A 19,985-nucleotide genomic window follows, 5' to 3' on the forward strand; every position below is an offset into this window, starting at 1 on the left:
GAGCTCCTGGTTCAGTTTCTGACTCCAAACCACTGGGAGGGTTGGGGTGATTTCGCTGCCTCTGGGGTGTTGTCCTCTCTGTGGATATTGCTGGGCCACCTCTGGCAGAGAGGACTTATGCTGGGGGAGGGGAGGCTAAATATAAAATATTTCTGAAGAGTAAATGTGCCACCCCTTTGGAATACATCAGCTTGGGGATTTCCTGAGCAACGTCTGTTATCCCTACATTCCTCCCCGCACTCCCTCATCACTCTAGGTCAGGGCTGCTCACAGAATACTGGGCTATTCCATCAGGACCCTTGGTCTGCCTGCCAGGACCAAGCCCACGGAATGTACCAGTATTGCTCACTACAGTGTTTCCCATCCACAGATCTCCCAGAGCTCAGCAAAGGAAGGAGCGGACCATTCCCCCAACCCCCCATTTTACAGACAGGGAAATTGAAGTACAGGGAGGCAAAATGACTTGCCCATGGTCACCCAGCAAGCCAGTGGCAGAGTGAGGGCTCCTGACTCCCAGCCCTGACCACTGGACCCCGCTGCCTCACATCGTGAGTGTCTGCTTAAGGGAAAACAGTTTGGTTTGCATGGGGAAACACCAGGCTAGGTCCTCCCTGTTCATCACCCTGCTCTGTGCAGCACGTCCAGTTGGTCCTGTGCACTGCAGGGTTCTAACAGGCCAAGGACGAGCCTTGTTCTGCAGCAAAGCCCAGTAACAGCCTGATCTCTATGCTAGGGGGCTCCTTTCAGCTGGCTGGGCAGCCTCCTGCCTCCCAGCAACAGAGAGATGCCCTACGAGTCCTGCCAGTTGGATGCTTGGAGGTGCAACCTGTCCTGGAGTCACAGGCTAGGAAATGGCTGACTGTCCTCCACCTGAGCCTCACTGAGAGAAGCTCACTCGCAAGGAAGGTTAAATCTTCTCAGCCCTGCCACAGATGAGACCACAGACTTGCGAATACTTAGCCAGAGCACCCAGGTCATCTCTTGGCTACAGGCCACATGTCTAGCCCCCAGTGAGGATTGGAGGGTAGAGGGCCTGGGAATGGGGTTGAAGGACTGCTGTGAAGGCTAGCTTCACTCATTTGCATTATCGCCTGTGAATTCTGCAGTGAAATGTACAAAAAACCCCACAAGGGACAAACAAAGACAGGCATGTGGAATCGGCGGAGATCCTGGATCTCTATTCAACCATCCTCCCCAGCTGCCTACATGATCCTGAAGGGCCAGCAAGTGGTGCTTTCCCTTCGAACTCAGAACTGAACCAGAGTGGTAGCGTGGTGTTGGGGGAGCAGAGGCCCTGCCTACTCCCAGCCATTAGAATCCCATGCACTCACTACAAGAGTAGGGCTTTTAGTTCTGGGGGTCTTGGCCAAATACCGGCTTGGGATTTAAGACCAGCTAATTTCCCCCTAGATTTTCAACTAGGGGAACATTTTTCATTTCCCCCGCTCAATAACTGGTGAGTTGCTGTGCATTCTGACACAGCTGGCACTTTGCACCCAGGGACAGCTGCATTTCAGTGCTGGGTGAAGGGAATCCTGTATATACGTCAGGATGAAACACACTTTGTGAAGGTTTATATGTTGGGGCTCATACCTGCCGCATGCCCATACACTCATCCCCTTCCTGGGGTTCATCTTTGTTCCTAACTTAAGCAATAAATAACCAAAGTAAGATGTTAGCCCCAAGCACCCTCCTAAGCCATCTTTTCTCTACAGGACTCCCGTCCTTTCTTCTAGCTATTTTTTTTGCCTTGGAGACTACCTTCAATGCAATGATGGAGTTTTATTCAGTGGCTCCTATCCACCCAGTCCAGCATTTTATTGCTCCAAGTGCTAACCATTGTGCTACCAATCTTCTAGGAGGCTGTGGTCCAGAGGAATATAATACAATAATAATACTTTTCATGTATTGCTTTTCACCCATAGTTCTCAAAAAGCGTTCTCATTTTACAGACGGGGAAACTGAGGTACAGAGCAGTGGTGGGACTCAGCAGGCCAGTGACAGAACTGGGAATAGAACCCAGGCCTTTCAAGTGCCAGTCCTCTAGCCACTAGGCAACACTGCCTCTTCAAATGTACATGAAGGGCGCAAGGAGTCAGATACATCCACCCACTTGCCTGGCTTACACTGCATTTGGTCTTGGCAATTGACCCGCGGCATGCTGCAGTGGGTCTGGGTCCTGCTCGCCCAGGCAGCCCCCAGGGGAACGGAAGGTGAACACGCTAAACAAAACACAGCAAAACCAGAGTCTTTTTCCGGCAGGTCTGGTGAGAGGGTGCCAAGCAGAGCAGCTGTGCTCCAGCTCCTCTCTCCTCCCACCAGCCACTCCTGAGCATGTGGGCTGCTTTTCTCTGCGCTGCGAATCCCTTTGTACAGTATTTGATCTGATAGCGCTATACCGCAGTGCTCTGCGAAAGAGAAGACAAAACAGAACTCCAGCCAGGTAGTGTAATTAGAGTGAGGATGGGGGAGGGTTACAGAAATATTGCCATCAGCTTCTCTCCTCCTCCTCACACACATTCTGAAGCTGGTCTGTGCCAGCAAGAGAAGGCTCCAGACCCATCACGATGAACAGGCTGGAGCTAGGAACTCTATCCAGCACAGGTTACTCGAATATTACAGGGGAGAGGAGAAGGCATGAGGGACAGCGACACCTTAGGTCCAGCCTCATTGACTCTGTCTTCAACCATGAAGTAAATGATCCCAGAAACGGTGGGAACCAAGTGGGAAAGTCAATGGTATCATGATCCACTAAGGGCAGTGGAAGTTCCTCTAACAGGTGTGGGCAAAGCATGGCTGGAGGCGAGGGAGGGAAGGGGTTAAATACCACAGAAACACAGTGCATCCACACCACCATCTCCCTGTTACTGGGCTCGATCCTGCCCAATGCTCAAAATCGATGGGACGACTTGCAGAGTCAGGTGCTTCTCAACGTGAGCGAGGGTTGCAGGATCTGGTCCATTTTGAGTAAGACCCTAATTCTACAACTGGATCTACATAGCCGAGGCCCACCCAGAGGATCGGGACCTACGTGTGCTCCAGGGACTGAAGTAGGGAACTGGAGTCAGGATTATTGGGTTTTGTTCTCAATTCTCTGCCACTTATTCACCGAGACACCTTGGAGAACTCACTTCACCTCCCTGTGCTTCAGTTTCCCAACCGACAAAACAAGGATAACACCTCTTTATTGTGCAGGGAATGCAGTTGTATGTTTTGCCATGCCCCGGCACTTCCAGTCGAATGACGTCTATTTTAGATGATGGGGAAACAACAGAAATAAAGTCTCTGCAAGAGAGAGCACAGCGTGTGTGTCTCTCACTGCAATGCACTACATCTGTATTGAACACATAACGGCAGCCACCTCCCGCCGAAATCACGGTAAGGGGCAGGGCTATCACAGAATTGCCATCCCAGCACACGCCCTTGTAGCTGGGCATGGCAAGGCAGAAGCTCTGCTTCAGTTTGCTCACAATGATCCGAGCCACTTTAATGCGTTCAGCCCCTTCTGGGGTAACGGAGTCCCTGAGCCCAAATCCAATAAATGTACAAACAAAAGATTCCTCAGTCCTGCCAGGCTCAGTCTTCATCTGCTTCCTAGCAGATAGGCCCCAGCTACAATAGCCTGTCTTAGCAACTAGCTCTTCTCAGTTAATCATCTGGGCTCAGCCTACCCTCCTCCCCAGGGCTCCAGCAGGCCACACTCCTCCTCCATCTGTGGTCTGCCCCACACAGAAGTAGCCTGTCTGCTCTCCTCACCTGCTGGGCTTTCCTCTTCTAAACCCAACACTCAGCATAGGTGTAGTGGGTGGGGATAACAGAACCCAGGGCTGCTCTTTAACCCTGTCCTATCTGGTGCGGGGTATGCCTACCCTGACATGGAAAGCAAAACCGTGACGGTTACATAAATACAGACACCGTAGTTAATAGATGTGTTCACAGATAAATAATGTCTGTGATGCACTTGGAGAGCCTCTAAAGCAGTGGTTCCCAAACTTGTTCCGCTGCTTGTGCAGGGAAAGCCCCTGGCGGGCCGGGCCGGTTTGTTTACTTGCGGTGTCCGCAGGTTCGTCCGATAGCGGCTCCCAGTGGCCACGGTTCGCTGCTCCAGGCCAATGGGAGCTGCTGGAAGCGGCGGCCAGTACATCCGCTGCTCTAAAGTATTTGAAACCAGCAAACAGGCAGGACCAAATTTTCCAAAGAGCCCAGAGCCAGACTGTCAAGCCTTCAGTATCGACAACCAGGGCCAGATTTTTCTAAGAGCTCAGAAGCTGAGCTGCACCCAACATACTGACAAACTCTGAATATCTTGTTTTGTGTCTAAGGGGGAGCTGAGTCCCAACTGTGGGTGCTGAGCCCTTTTGAAATTTCTGCCCCAGGGTGACTAAAGATGGGCCAAAACTGTGAAATCCGGATCCAGTTCCGTACTGAAAGTACAAGGTAGTTTATATATGGAGATCCAGTTTGGATCAACATCTGGCATGCAGGGTGCTGCCTCCGAAGGAGCCATCCTTTCCGAATTCCATCCTGATCAGGGGCAAATAAAACTGGGACATAGAAGTGGGCCAACGTTCTCTGTAACTCCTCCCAGCCACAGGATATAAATTAGCTACGCAGTGAGCAGGAGAGACTTTCTGCCCAGGCTTTCCATTAGATTTGGTTGTCTCAGAATGGGCCTGTTTGTGCTAATGGGAGCTCAAGGTGAAACAGAGTTATCAAAAGAGTGTAAGACCCTGAGAGCAAGCATGAAACGGACACTGCTGGAAAATGCAGCAGGAGAACACAGGCCAGCAACCCCCAGCATCAGGAGAATGCTCTTCACTGGAGGAGACTGAGCAATATGGCTCCAAGGCAAGTCCACCACTGGTTTTTATTCTCTCTCTTTCAACAGGAACCAACTACACCAGGTCACCTGTGCTTAGTTATACATGGCGAGACTGCACTTGGGTGTCTGCCAGCAGAGGACACCATGTTCATGGTATAGAAAACAAACGTAGTGATTGAAAGGCCAGTGCTTTCTCCAGCTTTCTGTTAATGGCACATTCCTTCACTGTCAGTCAGAAGGAGGAACTGATGGGCTAGTCCTGGATTTAATGCACCTGTTTCCTTAGATGCTCTCAACAAAAGCATGACTCGGGCTTGAGGGGTCTGGAGAATCTACCTAATCTATTTTACCTTATCTAATCTATCCATCCAGCTCATCCTTCCTATCAAATCAAGCCATGCAAATCTGTCTCCCCATCCAGCCCACACCATCATTTCAACCTCAGCCATCACTTTCACTTATCAGAATCTATTCTGCCCATCTCGTTAGAAAAAGAATCCATCCATCCATCCATCAAGTTTTTTATATGCAATCCAAATCCCTCCACCTGTCTAGATTGTTATTTATCACACAGCGCAGCCAGACAACTATCTGTATCCCCATCCATCAGGCTGGGAAAGCTTTGCCTGGGTGTTAGACTTCTATACAGGAAAGAAATTGTGCTCTAGTGTTGGATCCCTATATAAGATGCTGTCAGGAGTGTTGCATTCAGCGCTGATCATTGCATCTAGGAAGAATATTAATATTGCTTTGGGAATGAGCAGTGTAGGGCAATGAAGTTTCTATACTCCTGAGCCCTTACTTAATTTTCACTAAGCCTCTACTCAGGCAAACTCCCATAAGAACATAAGAATGGCCATACTGGATCAGATCAAAGGTCCATCCAGACCAGTATCCTGTCTACCAACAGTGGCCAGTGCCAGGTGCCCCAGAGGGAGTGAACCTAACACGTAATGATTAAGTGATCTCTCTCCTGCCATCCATCTCCACCCTCTGACAGACAGAGGCTAGGGACACCATTCCTTACCCATCCTGGCTAATAGCCATTAATGGATTTAACCTCCATGAATTTATCTAGTTCTCTTTTAAACCCTGTTTTAGTCCTAGCCTTCACAACCTCCTCAGGCAAGGAGTTCCACAAGTTGACTGTGCACTGTGTGAAGAACTTCCTTTTATTTGTTTTAAGCCTGCTGCCCATTAATCTTATTTGGAGGCCCCTAGTTCTTATATTATGGGAACAAGTAAATAACTTTTCCTTATTCACTTTCTCCATAAGGAACAATGGATTTGCCACACACAATCACACCAGCTGCTTTACTCCACTACCCTGCCTCCAACAGGGTATATACAGCACCAGACCCTTTAGAGGAAGGTGCAAAAAAACTCCTCATAATGAACCAACTGTAGCATAACTTGCCATAGCTATCCCTTCTCTGTTAGAGTTTAGCTTATGCTGTGATGCATGAGGGCTTATAGTCTATGTTTTAATCCTACCTAATATAACCATAGATGTTCTCATTGTCCACCCAGTCCTTCTCAGAATCCTAGTAAGTGCCGAGTCTCTGTGACTTCTTGTGGGAATGAGTTCCACAGATTAATGCGGTGTTCTGTAAAAAAAAAAAATCTCCTTAAAAACCGATAAAAGGAAATACTTATTTTTGCAACGCAAAATTAACCTGTGCGATTCCCTGCCACAAGATACAACTGAAGCGAGGAGATTTGTAGGGTTCATAAAATAGAAGCTGTGATGTGACCATGGCAAGCTATCCCTAGTGGAAATTCCAACTGGACCTTTTCAGCAGGTTCCAGCTGACCGGTTTGAAACAGGGCAACAGGTCTCTTGGGCCAGTCACATTCCCTATCCAGACCTCTGCTTTCCCTCCTACCCTTTGGTGGTCTTGTCTGTTTAAATTGTAAGGCGTTCAAAACTGTCCCTGACGCCATGTCTTTGCATAGCGGGGCCCTGACATTAGTTACTCTGTGTACTTGTAAGGTGAATAAGATGAAGTGCGACTCCACTGTCATCAGAAGAATTACTCCTAACTTCCCCAGGTCTGAGAGGAGAACCACGCTGCAAATCTTTACTCCTTTAACAAGGAAATATCCCAAACTGATGTAGCCATTGGGTCAGTGCTAAAAACTTCCCCACTCAGCCACTCTCCTTCCATTACACTTTCCCCCCTCTTGCGTTCATACACTGTTTATCTGAACATCAGTTCTTCAGGGCGGGGGCTTCCCCTCTACCTCAGCCCAAAGCCCCTAGCAGCCTGTTGACACAGACAGACTAGAGCTGACTGAACCTCGGAACTTCCCTTCCGCAGGAAATTCTAAAATTAAAACAAAAGTGAGGAGCTACTGAGGAGCCAGGAGTTTGAGAGCTGGGTCTCCAGGGCTCCCTGACTCACAGGACATCTGTGGCCTGTTTCTCAGGAGTCAGAGAGCCCAGGCAGCAGATGCCTGGGTTCCAGGAAGCTTGGCTCTGTGGCACCCCACCAGGTGGGCAAGCTGGCAGGAAATCCTATGGAAAGTAGTTGAAATTGACACATTTCTCCTGAACGTTTCATTTTTGATGATGTGGCGTTTTCCAATGGAAAAAATGTTCCATCATCAGCATTAATGGAGCACGCACCTACCAGAAATGGCACAAATCTACATGGAAAAATCCCAAATCAAATCCCCATCCCAGAGGACACTAATAACGTCCGAGTCTTCAACTGGATCTTTTCGGTGATTTAGGATCTTAAATCAGCCTGGTTTGTTTCAATTGGTTACAAAAGCTTTAGTCCTCAAACTGGTCAGCTATCTTCTCCTCTGGTAATGCTAAGGTACCTCTACAAATCTTTGCAAACGAGCCTCTTCTTTCTCTCCACTCCTATTGCAGGGCAGGGGAGTCTCTCCATATTTACCTCTGGATCCAAACTAAATTTTAAATTAATGGAGATATCCCATCTCCTAGAACTAGAAAGGACCTTGAAAGGTCATTGAGTCCAGCCCCCTGCCTTCACTAGCAGGACCAAGTACTGATTTTGCCCCAGATCCCTAAGTGGCTCCCTGAAGGACTGAACTAACAACCCTGGGTTTAGCAGGCCAATGCTCAAACCACTGAGCTATCTCCCCCACCCCCATAACTAATAGCAGAGAGCAGTTTATTCAACTACCGAGAATGTGTCCCTGAGCAATTCTATGCCACAGACACAGGGGGTGCAGGAAAAGCGATGAGATGGATGGGATTTCTACTGCTTGATGATTGCCTTTCTCCTTTCAGTTAATTTCAGTCAGAGGTTTCTCACAGTCCATACACAGAGTGAGAAAGAGAGAGAGAGCGTCACCATTATGCAGCCACAGAAACATTTATCTCAATGGGGCAGCAATTCCGGTTGCAGTTCTAAATTGCCTGGGCAGAAGCAAAGTGCAGCATGGGACTGTGGCAGTGTTAGGATCTGCAGGAGACAGAGAGAAACTAGGCCTCAATTCAGCACTCCTAGGTGTTTGCTATCTTTTTCAAGGGAGGTAAAACTGAAGCCCTGACCATCCCTAGCCCTAAAGATCCTGCAGCCATTTCCATGTGTGCTGAGGTTTTCACCCCAAAGTTAGGCTCCTACATCCTTATTTAGACACCTAAATACATGGCCTAGTTTTCAGAAGCGCTGAGAGCCCTGCAGTTCCTGGGCCGCATTTACACCACAAGTGAGGGCAGAATTTGGCCCATCATCACCAGGGAAAAAGCCAGTGCCATTCTTTGCACCTCCCACTATGGATACTGTGACCAGTTGGACCCCTTGGGATGCCACCTGATGTGCTGAGATATCACTGAGTCTACCTTTTCTGCCCTTTAACCTGTCTTGCTGAGCCAGGCTATTAAAGCCTCCTCTAACACACACACACAGGCAGGGCCACACCCAGCTGCAGATCAGCTCTCGGAAGACTCAGCAGAAGGGACTTGCTTCAGCACTCTGATGTCCACCTCCCTTGGAGTGCAGACCCAAAAGTATATTATGAAATCAGCCTCCTCCCTCAATGTGGAGGAAGGTATGCACCCCTCCCCTCCAGTTAGAAAGTACAGAAACCGGATTATATTATAAACAAAACAAATGTTATTAACTACAAAAGGCAGATGTTAAGTGGTTCAAGGGATAGCAAGCAGAATAAAGCAGATTACTAAACAAATGAAACAAAACCCACAAACTAAGCTTGACACACTAGAAGGTAGGATACAAATTAGCAAAGTCTCACCCTGAGAGAGAAACAGGCTGGCAGATTCTTAAGCAGGGCCGGCTCCAGGCACCAGGCACCCAAGCACATGCTTGGGGCGGCACCTGGTAAGGGGCATCGGGGGGAGGTGCTCCGGCGGCACGGCGCTCGGCGGGGGGGGCAGCGCGGGGCTCGGCACTGGGGGGGCGGGCTCCGGTTGCGCGGGGCTCGGTGGGGGTGCGGTGCGGGCGCGGCGCTGGAGGGGGGTTCCGGCGGCGCTTGGCAGGGGGAGGGGTGCGGCGCTCTGGGGGGGGTTCCGGCGGCGCTCAGCGGGGGGAGGGGGGGCGGCGCTTTTTTTTGCTGCTTGGGGCAGCAAAAAAGCTAGAACCGGCCCTGTTCTTAAGGCACAGGTTGCCTTGGCTTCTCAGGTTTTCATACACAGACTGAAGATCTTAGGCTGGGACCATCACTTCTCACAGTTCAGTCTTTGTTCCTCCCGTGTTTTCAGGTGTTGTAGGGAGAGTGAGGACCCCTCATGTTGTCATTGTCCCTCTTTTATATCTTCCCCCAACTTGCTGGAAAGCTTTTTTTGCTGTGACCTGAGTCAAACAGTTCCCATTGTGTCAAGCTATCTCAGAGAGGTTTCTATTGCACACAGTTCCTTATGTTTATGTGCATTGTCTTCAATAAGCCACTAACATTGTTTGGCCTCATCCAACGTAGCACATTTGAAATACAGAGACATGGTCAATATTCCCAGCTTCAGATACCAAAATGATACATGCATACAATTGGATAAATACATTCAGTAAATTATAACCTCTCCAATGATATCTTACAAGACCCATCTTGCATAAAGTATATCTTAGTTATACCATATTCATATCATAACCATATTTCCATAAAGAATATGGGGTGTAACGTCACAGATACATCTACGCTAGAGCTGGCAGGTGTAAACCCCAGCTGGGGGGACATGCCTGCACTAGCTCTGATTGAGCTAGCGTGCTAAAAATAGCAGTGCAGCTATGGGATGGGAGGGGCTAGCAGGGATGGGAGGGGCTAGCCAGCCCGAGGACAATCCCATCCAAGAACCTAGGTACGTACACGGGTGCTAGCCCCTCCTGCCACTGCGGCTACACTGCTCGACCAGAGCTAGCACAGGTATGTCTTCTTGAGCTGTACTGGACACCTTCCACCGTAGACAAACCCAGAATAGTTCCCCTTGGCCTGTGTGAGTGCTGCAGGGAGAGATTAAGGAGTTCCAGGCTTTCACTTCCCCATTGAAATAGAATGGGAGTGGGAATGAAGACTCTTATAGATGGGTCCATGGGTAGCATCAGCCCAATCGTACTTAGGCTGTAAGCTCTTTGGGGCAGGGTCTGTGTTTGTACAGCACCTAGCGCAATGGGGTCCTGGTCCGTGATGAGCTGCTGAGCACTACAGTAATACACATCTGTGCTCAGCAGGATTTTGATGAGCTTCATGTATTAGCCCTTCAGCAGAGAGGGGCTGATTGCAGAAGAGGAAGGGAAATCCCCCAAACCCTCTCTTCAATGTGGTGATGGTGTTTTAACCAGGGGCTTCGCTCCATCCAACAAGCCAGCACGTTATTGCCCAGCACACTAACCTACCATATCATCAGCCTTTTAGGAGGCTTGGTCTGAACAAGGATAAAAGGGCCAAGGGAGTCAGACATGTCCACCCGCTTGGCCTCGCTCGCATCCCCTTACATGTGAGCAGGATCCCATTTAGAGCTGGGGAGAAACCGCATGGGTAGTCCAGTGGGGTGCAAGGGTTGGTGCTTTGCGGATGGGTGGCCAGTGGTTGTCTCCGCCTCAGTCCTAGGAGACCCTTCCTGATTTCACACCACGGCTTTGGAACCACCTCCCTGCGGGCAGCCCCCGAAGCAGCCCGAGCACATCGCTGAGTCAGCTCTGCACAGCCCTCCAGCCTAGCTGACGCAGCCAATAAAGTTCCTAGCCCTAAAATACCGAATCTTAGGCCCAAACCTGCCTTGTTAGCATGAGGGATGGAAGAAGGGGTAGGGCCCCACCTCAGTCCTGTGCACCCCAGAAGGAATCCAGCCGAGCACTCAAGAGGGTGCTGGGAAGAGCGCTCCATTACTGCTGCCACCAGCGCTCCATGGCTCCAGTGGAGGAGGATTCGGAGAGGCTTCCTATCCCCAGTGTGCATGCTGCTATTGGCAACAGGGGCTAGCCAGACCACAAGCACTAGTAAGGTGTGCCCCTCCCCCACCCCCGTGCCCATCCCACCCAGCTTTGCAGCAGCAGGATGCTTGTAGGGCCACACTGTGGCTGACAACACACACTTCCCCAGCCCACGGCACATGTGGATTGCTCCAGGGTGTTCATTAAAAGCTCAAAGTCTCTCAGAGCACAACACGAGGTTCTCATTTCAACTGGACGCAGGAAATGTGATGAGGCACCAGGCTAATGCAGCAGCTTTTCCTATGGGGTCATTCAAATCCCGCTGCGTCACACAGAGAACCAGTCTGGGGCTCTCGTTCTGGTGGATTCGGCAAGGGGCAACAGAGTGGTCTGGTGGTGAGAGCACCTGGCTTGGTGGCAGGAAACCTGGGTTTTAATCAAGGCTCTCTCACTAGTTCAGTGTGACGCCTCGGGCAAGTCCCTTACACATTCAGTTTGGTGTGATGTGCAGGTGTCTAATGGGGCCTCAGTTTCCCCAGAGGACTGATACAATCTACCCACATTTGTAACATGTTTTCAGCCCCTCCAATGAAAGGTGTCTGGTACGTACACACTATCATTATCTGTCTGGCCCTTCACCCCAGATTTGGTGTGACTGGCTACCCTCGCTTGGGGAAGAGAGACCTGGGGCTGTTGTAGCATGATGCCAGACCTGGCTACAAAGCCTTTTCTCTCTGGAGAAACTTGCAGGGACCCAACAGTAGAATCACCAGGGAGAGGAAACGGGACCAAGAGCTCATTCCGGTCCCTGCCTCCCGCTCCGCTACCTAGCTCTGGCTGCTCCTCTATCCCTCTGCAAACACCTCACCGCTTATGGCATAAGAGCCTCCTCCTCCTCCGCAGGAGCGCCCTGCCCCACCTCTCCTTCTCATTTCCGACCTAACCGAACAGATCTCTCATCGCCCTGGCCTGTATCTCTTACCCTCTGTCTCTCTCTGCTCCGCTGCATTATTAACTCAGCGAGTGCGTGATTGACACGCACTCAGCGTAGCATCTGAGTGAGAAGGCCCTGAGCCTGAACATACTTAGGTGCTTATCTCCCACTGACATCAATAGGAATCAGCCACCAAAATACCTCTGAGGATCCAGGCCCAAGAGCCTGGCTGCTGCCTCTGGCCAAGCAGGAGGAGCGGCAGAGCCCTGAGCCCGCCCTGCTCCGGGTGCAGTTAGTTACATCTTCCCTAATTAGGATGCAGCTTGCTCCCCACTCATGCCAGGAGACCTCTGCTGGTTGGTGCCTGGGGGGAGGGGTAACACCAGCCCTTGCTCTGCCTAGAGTTGCCAGGCATGTGGTTTTTGACCAGAATGCCCCGTGGAAAAGGGACCCTGGTGGCTCCGGTTGGCACAGCCGACCGGAAAATTAAAAGACCAGTCGGTGGTGCAGTGGGGGCCCGGGGCTAAGGCAGGCTCCCTGCCTACCCTAGCTCTGCATGGCTCCCGGAAGAAACCACCAGGTCCCTGCAGCCCCTAGATGCATGGGAAGCCAGGGAGGCTCCGCGCGCTGCCCTTGCCCCGAGGGTCAGCTCCGCAGCTCCCATTGGTCGGGAACCATCTCCCCCACCCCAACCCCCTGCCCCAGCTCGGAGTCCCCTCCTGTATCCAAACTCCCTCCCAGAGTCCACCCCCGCAACACCCTGCCCCAGCGCTCTCCTGCACCCCAAACCCCTCATCCCTGGCTCCACTCCAGAGCCTGCACCCACAGCTGGAGTCCTCACCCCCAACCCCCTGCTCCAGCCTGGAGCCCTCTCCTGTACTCTGGACCACTCATTTCTGGCCCCAACTGGAGCCCGCACCCCCCAGGCCAGAGCCCACACCCCTCACACCCTAACCGCCTCCTCAGCCCGGAGCCCTCTCCTGAACCCCAAGCCCCTCATCCCTGGCCCCACCTCAGAGCCTACACCCCCAGCCAGAGCCCTCACCCCCGTCCTGCATTCCTACCCCAGCCCGGTGAGAGTGAGTGAGGGTGGAGGAGAGTAAGTGACAGAGGGAGGGAGGATGGAGTGAGTGGGGGTGGGGCCTCAGGGAAGGGGCGGGACAGGGATGTTCTGTTTTGTGCGATTAGAAAGTTGGCAACCCTAGCTCAGCCCATTTCCTTGGTGGGGGTGACTGTCGGGTGCCCAACTCCTCCCCCACCCCTTCTGGAGCACCAGCTGCCATCTGCGCAGACGTAACCGGGAAGCGGAAGAAGCTTTATCCCCCACTTCTCTCCTGTGCAGCCGCATTAGGGCTCACCCCAAAACTGTGTCCCACATGGCAGCCTGCCCACCGCCCAGCTACAGATCAGGGACTCCCAAGCACCTACCAGCACGGGGGGGTGCTGGCAATCAGGGAGCCCCCTCTCAGCACCTAGCCCTCCTTCCGGCCGCCTGTGCCATCACTTCACTACACATGGAGCTGAGCTGCTAAAGGGGGAGCTTGTGCTGTGACCAAGGGAACGCTACGGAGAGAGCGCCTAAGGGAGGCTGCCAATTTCCCATTGACAACGAGCCTCCGTCACTGAGTTCCTATGACTACGGATGAAGCAGGCAGGTGGAGGTGGCTTTAAGCCCTCTGTGCACGCCCTATTGTCTGGGGCTGCGCAAGGGCTGTCCTGGCTCTTGTTGAAAGTTACAGCAGCCCCAGGGCTGCTGTAACCTACATGTTACTTCACCTGGCCCCCTCTGTGCCCTGAGGAGAGCTGCAGTTCAGCATATTACATGTCTCTAATCCACCCTTTATGCTTGGGCTGACAGCAGGGCTGGCTGCACAGGGGTTACTCTTAGGAGGCCCCTTTAGGCTGCCAGAGCAGTATCAGAGCCTTGCTGTAATGGAGAATCAAACCCAGTGCTTGGAAGAAGAGAAAGAAGCCTGTATGTACCTGTAGCACAAAGCCGTGATCCCACGTCAATCCCATTTGTTTGCCCAGCTCTGTTTAGTGCACTCTACGGGCTGGCTCTTTTTACTTTCTTCTCCGTCGGCGCGCCAGTAGGATTGATGATGTCAGCAGGAATGCACGCTGCCAGGGGAGGCTCTAGCTTTTTTGCTGCCCCAAGCACGGCAGGCAGGCTGCCTTCAGAGGCTTGCCTGTGGGAGGTCCGCCCCAGTCCCGCGGCTTCGGCGTACCCGCCGCCGAATTGCCGCCGAATCTGTGAGACTGGGGACCTCCCGCAGGCGCGCTGCCAAAGGCTGCCTGACTGCCGCCCCAGGCTTGCGCTGGTGTCTGGAGCGCTGGTGCCTGGAGCCGCCACTGCACACAGCTTTGGGGAGAGCGTTTGCTAATCAGCAGCCGCTGCAGAGAAAGCCATTGATCTCCAGGGGAGCTGCTCTCAGGAGCAGGCCTGGGGATCTCTGGACCAGTTCTGCTCCTAATCCCTAGCTCTGCAGTGTGAGCCTTTCTCTAGGGTCAGGCACGCTGGGAAGGGGCAGGGTGCTGGCTGGTTACTGCAGGGGAGGAAGGTCTTCTGTCTGCCTTGCTCCACTAGCCCTCCTCTCCGGGATGGAGCAGCTCCCCTGAAGTCAATGAGGTGCAGATCAGAGGTGGGGGAAGGCGGCAGAGTCACAGCTCGGGTGGCAGCTCAGAGTTGGGGGAAAGATCAAGCCCAGTGAGTGCCCTGCTCTCTTATTGTCTTTGTCCCCCTACCTGCTTCCCCTTTGCTTCCCTCTGCTGTCGCAGCTGTCCAGTAAGTCGCTCAAGAACAGAAGGTGACCAGGAATGTGGCTTTATCTCCTCCCCACCCCTCCCCTTAGCTACTGCTGTCATGTGGCATTGCAGGATGAAGGGGAAGCAGCATCCTATGTGCTGGCTTTGTCCGCAAGAGCCAGTGGGCAGCTCTGGCTCTCACAAGGCTGTGAGCCTCATGCCAGGACATTTGGCACCTGGCTCCCGGTTTCCATGCAGCTCACGGCACTCAAGTCAGCGGCATGGGGGCTTGGCGTGAACCAGTGACATGATTCACCTTCCAATTTGCAAGGGCCTCTGCCTGCCAAAAAAAAAAAAAGTCTCACGGGTGGGGTGGGGTGGCTATCTCCCAGGGGCGCTAGGGCACACAGACAGAGGAGGACTCGGGGAGGCTGGGGGGTGGGGAGAAGGGAGAGGGGAAGGGCTGGTCAAAACAGATTTATTTGCTGAAGTTTTTTTAAAAGGGGAAAAAATATAGTCAAATAAAGCGAAAGCGACAGCTCCAATTTCTGCGTTAATGAATAAATGAAACATGTCCCAAGAGGATAATTAAACGCTTTGAACCAAATATGTGTCAACTAAATAATAATAAAAAAAAAAGCCAGAGACAAATCAAGCAACTGCAATTAAGGGGAAGAAACGTGTGTGTGATTACAGGAGGGAGGGGGAGAAGACGGAGACTACCTGCCAGCAGAGGCTTCGCTGCGAGTTACCCCAGCCCCCTGCAGGGCCTGTGCTCGCCACTCTCCAACCATTATGCTGCATGCTGAGGTTGGTAACTAGGGTAGCTTGCAAAGAGCCTCCCTGTCCCATAGTACCTGCATTTTGTTCCCATCCTAAAGGTACCAGCAGGTACCAGTCAGTTCCAAGCCATTGGGTAGAATTAAAAACCCTGCGAGGAAAATCTCGTTGTTTCCCCCCCCCCTTAACCCTACCCCCTATGTTTTCTTTCCCTCACCTCTGTCCTTAGACCCATGCTCAAGCCCCTGTACTGAGATGAACATCCATGAACTACCCTGCAGTCTCCCAGTCAGCTAATGGATATTCCCAGGTAACATTCCCCCCCACCCCCTTGTCCCAGATCTGCAGCAGTCAGCAGTGTCCCCCCCACACACATTGTGCTTTACATTTCTCTGCCCTGCATGTAGGGACAGCCTCCACTTTCTCACTGCTGTTGCAGCCTGTTCCAGAGGAGAGCAGCACACTGTGTTCTCTCTTATGGAGACTTGGCTTTTGTTCTTTCTTGTGGATTTCCCTTTGTTTAAAATAAAAGTCATTTTCAACTGAAGAGAGGCAGCTTTTGCTCTTGGGCTATGGAAAGCATGACAAATGTGGCACAGCACCATCAGGACCACACAGTATCAAACAGGAAGCAGGCTCAAGGAAGACTTGGGGACAGACAAGAGTTTATGAATTCTCCCGGTCACACCTGGAATTTGGTCTCATCCATTCTGTTGCTGATGGCACAGTTAGACTGTTACTATTCTATTCTACACAGGTTCTTATCCACCCTCAACACCACCCCACCTGAGTGTCTTCAAGCAATGGGACTAAGATCGGTCGCAGGTGGTTCATTCTTTCGCGTCCTCTCCCCATTGGAGGACTGGTTTGGCAGGGTGTTTTGGGGTTTCGGTCCACATCACTCTGGATTTATATCAGAGACCGTGGGTCCAAGAAGCGGGCCTGGACCTCGGAGTGGAAAATGGTGAGGTTTGTGATGGTGCTTAGGCCCAGTTCCTTAGTCACAGACACCCAAAACTCTCTGTTTCTTTGGGACCCATCTCCCTCAGCCACATTAAAAAAAAATCTTTCTGAAGGACCTTCCCACACTTTCAATGTCACAGTTGGCAGGCAAAAAAAGAAAAAGGAACCATCCAATACATTAACACTACACTTGCTATAAAAGACACACACACACACACACACACACACACACACACACACACACACACACACACACACACACACACACACACACACACACACACACACACACACTCTGTTAATCATTTTAAAAGACACTGTGGGACTACAAATAAGTCCTTTTACTGGCACAGGCGGTGGGCAAAAAAAAAGTAATTTTGTCCAAAATGCCACAGATTCTCCTGCAGAGATAGCTCAGGAAAATGTGATGAGAGGTTATAACTGCTGAAAAAGCAATTTGCTGTCAAGGATGCAGATCTAAACTGTTCTCCGCTTTTTGGGATGAAGTAATTGGGCATCTCACCTGCATACAAGGCAGAGTCTTGTTCAGTGCTGCCAACTCTCGCGATTTTATCACAAGTCTTGCCATTTTTACTGCTCATCTTAAAACCCAAACCCCCGGAGATGAGAATCTCAGCTTTTATTAAAAAGAGTAAGTTTCTAGCCCACATGTTTGCAGAGAAAAACCTGAAAATGTGATTCACGTCCACCCTGAAGCAGGGCTGGCTCCAGGCACCAGCCTAGCAAGCAGGTGCCTGGGGCGGCCAATGAAGAGGGGGGGCAGCACGTCCAGCCGTTCGGCGGCGGGGCTGTCACTCCCTCTCAGAGCGAAGGACCTGCCGCCAAATTGCCGCCGTAGAATGAAGCAGCGGGAGAGCTGCCACCCCTTGCGATCGTGGCTTTTTTTTTTTTCTCTCTGCTTGGGGTGGCAAAAACACTGGAGCCGGCCCTGCCTGAAGACACAGCAACCATGTAGGCAAACAAAAAATCCACCATGTATTTTTTAAAAGATCTCATGATTTTTGAGGCAATCACGATTTTTGGAATACTTGGGGCTGGCTGGAGCTGGTTTTGCCACATGGCAGGAGGTTAATTTGGGGGCTTTGAGTCTGTTTTATAGATGTCATTTTCCCTCCCCTTTATTTCCTTCGCTAGCCCTTGGAGAAGCACGACTAATGCATGCTCCTTATCAGGCTCTGTAAGGCCTATTGATCCCATCATGTAACACTGCGCCTCTGTATGGATCTCATAGGCTCCAAGACATAATATGTTGTTACTGGGCTTCCTCGTACAGTTCCTCTGGCTTTGTTCTACATTATAGGAGCAATTGCATTGATCCTTGGGAAACGAAGGAAAACGCAAGCAACAAGGCTGAGTGGGCTGCAACATTAGAAAGACGAGCTCGCGGGGCCTCTCGTAATAACCGCACTGGAGGATGTTGTGACCAGCTGTCTCCCACACCCGGACGCCATCTCAGTCCCCCAGATACAGGTCTAACGCACACGTCTCTGTTTGGTATCTGAGGGTGCAACTTTGCTAGTGGATGGTGGCACCACAGTGGTTCATAACCACTCCCTACCAGGACCCTCCTCCACATCACCAGGGGCCTCACCCCATTTAGCAACATGGGAGGGGCAGAGTGCTCAGGACCCCTGGATCCTTCTGCCCAGCAGAGAGCAGTCTGCGCATATAGAGAAGCCAGCACATCCTGCTCCTCCCCTCAGGGAAGAGATGGCCTGGCTGGGATTTCACACAGCCCCTTGACAGGCCATGGGTATTTGTGGGGCAGGAAGGCAGGGACTTTGGTAACCAATAGTGTGTGCAAAGGTTCAGAATTTGAACTCTGGGCCCCTGGCGTCCACCATGGTACCACATGCTGAGCACAGACCCCGCTGCTCCCTGTGCTTTGCTCCACCAGGAAATGGATGGTCAACCCCCCCGGCGCAGCCACCAGGAACACAGAGCCCTGCACCAGCACAACCGCCTCTCACTCATCACACCCTTCACGGTGCAGCTCTCTAGGCCTCGTCCCACCACGGCCAGCAAGCCATCTTGTTCATGCAGCCAAGCCATATACCCTGCTGGGGGCTGTCCTGCTGCGGACAGCCTAGCCACTGCGTGCGGAGCAGAGACAGGCCCCAACATGCAGGATTACTGCAGCCTTCCTGCCTTCGCACATCCCACAGCGGATCCCTTCACATGTAAGTCTAGCACCCGGACACACCAATGACAAGCTCATTAGAAGACCCATCTGCTCTCTCCTCTTTGACCCATGCATACTCCTCTTTTCCTGATCCACACCCCCCCCCCCCACCAATGCTGCAACTATTTATATAGGTCCATCATCTTCAGAGCAGCTCTTCAGCTGGCATCTCCTGGCATTTTAACCCAATGCTTTTGCCTGCCGGTTTCCTAGGCAATGCCCTGAGGGTGCTGGTCGGGCTGTGCTCCAGCTCAGTCCCTCACCACTCCTGGCTATGCTAAGGACAAGAGACAGCAGGAGGATGGCATGTGGGGGTTGCACTTGGTTCCTTTCCAGTCGTGGGGGAAGGGAGAATCACCAGCAATCACTTTAACCCTCTTCCCTGAAGAGAAGCCATCCAGGTGCTGGGAACACCTGGGTCAGTGGCACCGTGTGTCTGGTTCGGTTTGTGCTGCTGTACTGGGGATCACACTCTCCAGCTGGCCGGGCATGCTGTGCCCCCGACTGACAGGAATCCCAGGCATCACTCACAGGGGGTGCCTACCTCACACAAGGGTCCCACTCTCGTTCACAGCCTGCAGGTTCTGCATGTCCACATGGTCACCGCGTGGGGTTCCCGGTGCGGGCGGAGGGGGGCGAGCGAGGCACTGGCTGCCACAACAGGGCCAGCTGCTCTCCTTCAGCTGGGGAGGATGGAAAACAGGAGAGAGAGGGGTCATAAAGCAAACCCAGCATAGGAGGTGTAGCTGCACCGATCACCCCAAGGCCCTCTCTGCCCCCCATCACATTCCCAACATCTCCTCCACTCCACATGAGGAAGGGTGGTCTCCACCCCCTCTCGCCCCCCCAGACCCCTTCTGCCCCACATGGGCAGGGGTCTGTCTCCCCATCCTCTCACCCCCAAAACTCTCACCATTTCTTAAGGGAGCAAATTCATTCTGTTATAATCTCTGCCCCACACTGGGTCCCCATGTGACCAGCCCCCCACTGCATCTCGGGCTGCCCTCACCCACAGTCCACCCTTCCAACAGGTCTGAACAGGCACTTGGTGTTACTGAGCAGGCACCTAGTGTGTTTGCTCACATCTGGGGAGGATGAAGGGACACGGGTCGGGTTTACCTACCCTGGGGGGCTGTGGGCTGCCAGGCCAATGGGAAACATTGCCACCTGTGACAG

General features: G+C 52.1%; 1 protein-coding gene across 15 annotated transcripts in view; it reads right to left on the reverse strand.

The window, feature by feature from the left end:
• Positions 1-19,985, reverse strand: part of DLGAP4 (DLG associated protein 4) — a 332,309-nt gene that overhangs the window by 252,115 nt on the left and 60,209 nt on the right. For 7 of the 15 annotated variants that reach the window (XM_065565754.1, XM_065565749.1, XM_005295365.5 and 4 more), the window contains one exon: positions 19,354-19,492. The exons of 3 other annotated variants lie outside the window; for them this stretch is intronic. The gene's annotated coding sequence lies outside the window, so the exon portion shown is untranslated. Of the gene's footprint in view, positions 1-6,316; positions 6,430-19,353; positions 19,493-19,985 lie in introns of all 15 variants that reach the window. 5 more of the 15 variants (XM_065565751.1, XM_065565759.1, XM_065565755.1 and 2 more) reach the window with 2 other exon arrangements.

The sequence above is a fragment of the Chrysemys picta genome, chromosome 13, assembly GCF_011386835.1.
Source record: "Chrysemys picta bellii isolate R12L10 chromosome 13, ASM1138683v2, whole genome shotgun sequence".
In the NCBI taxonomy this organism is placed as follows: domain Eukaryota; kingdom Metazoa; phylum Chordata; order Testudines; family Emydidae; genus Chrysemys; species Chrysemys picta.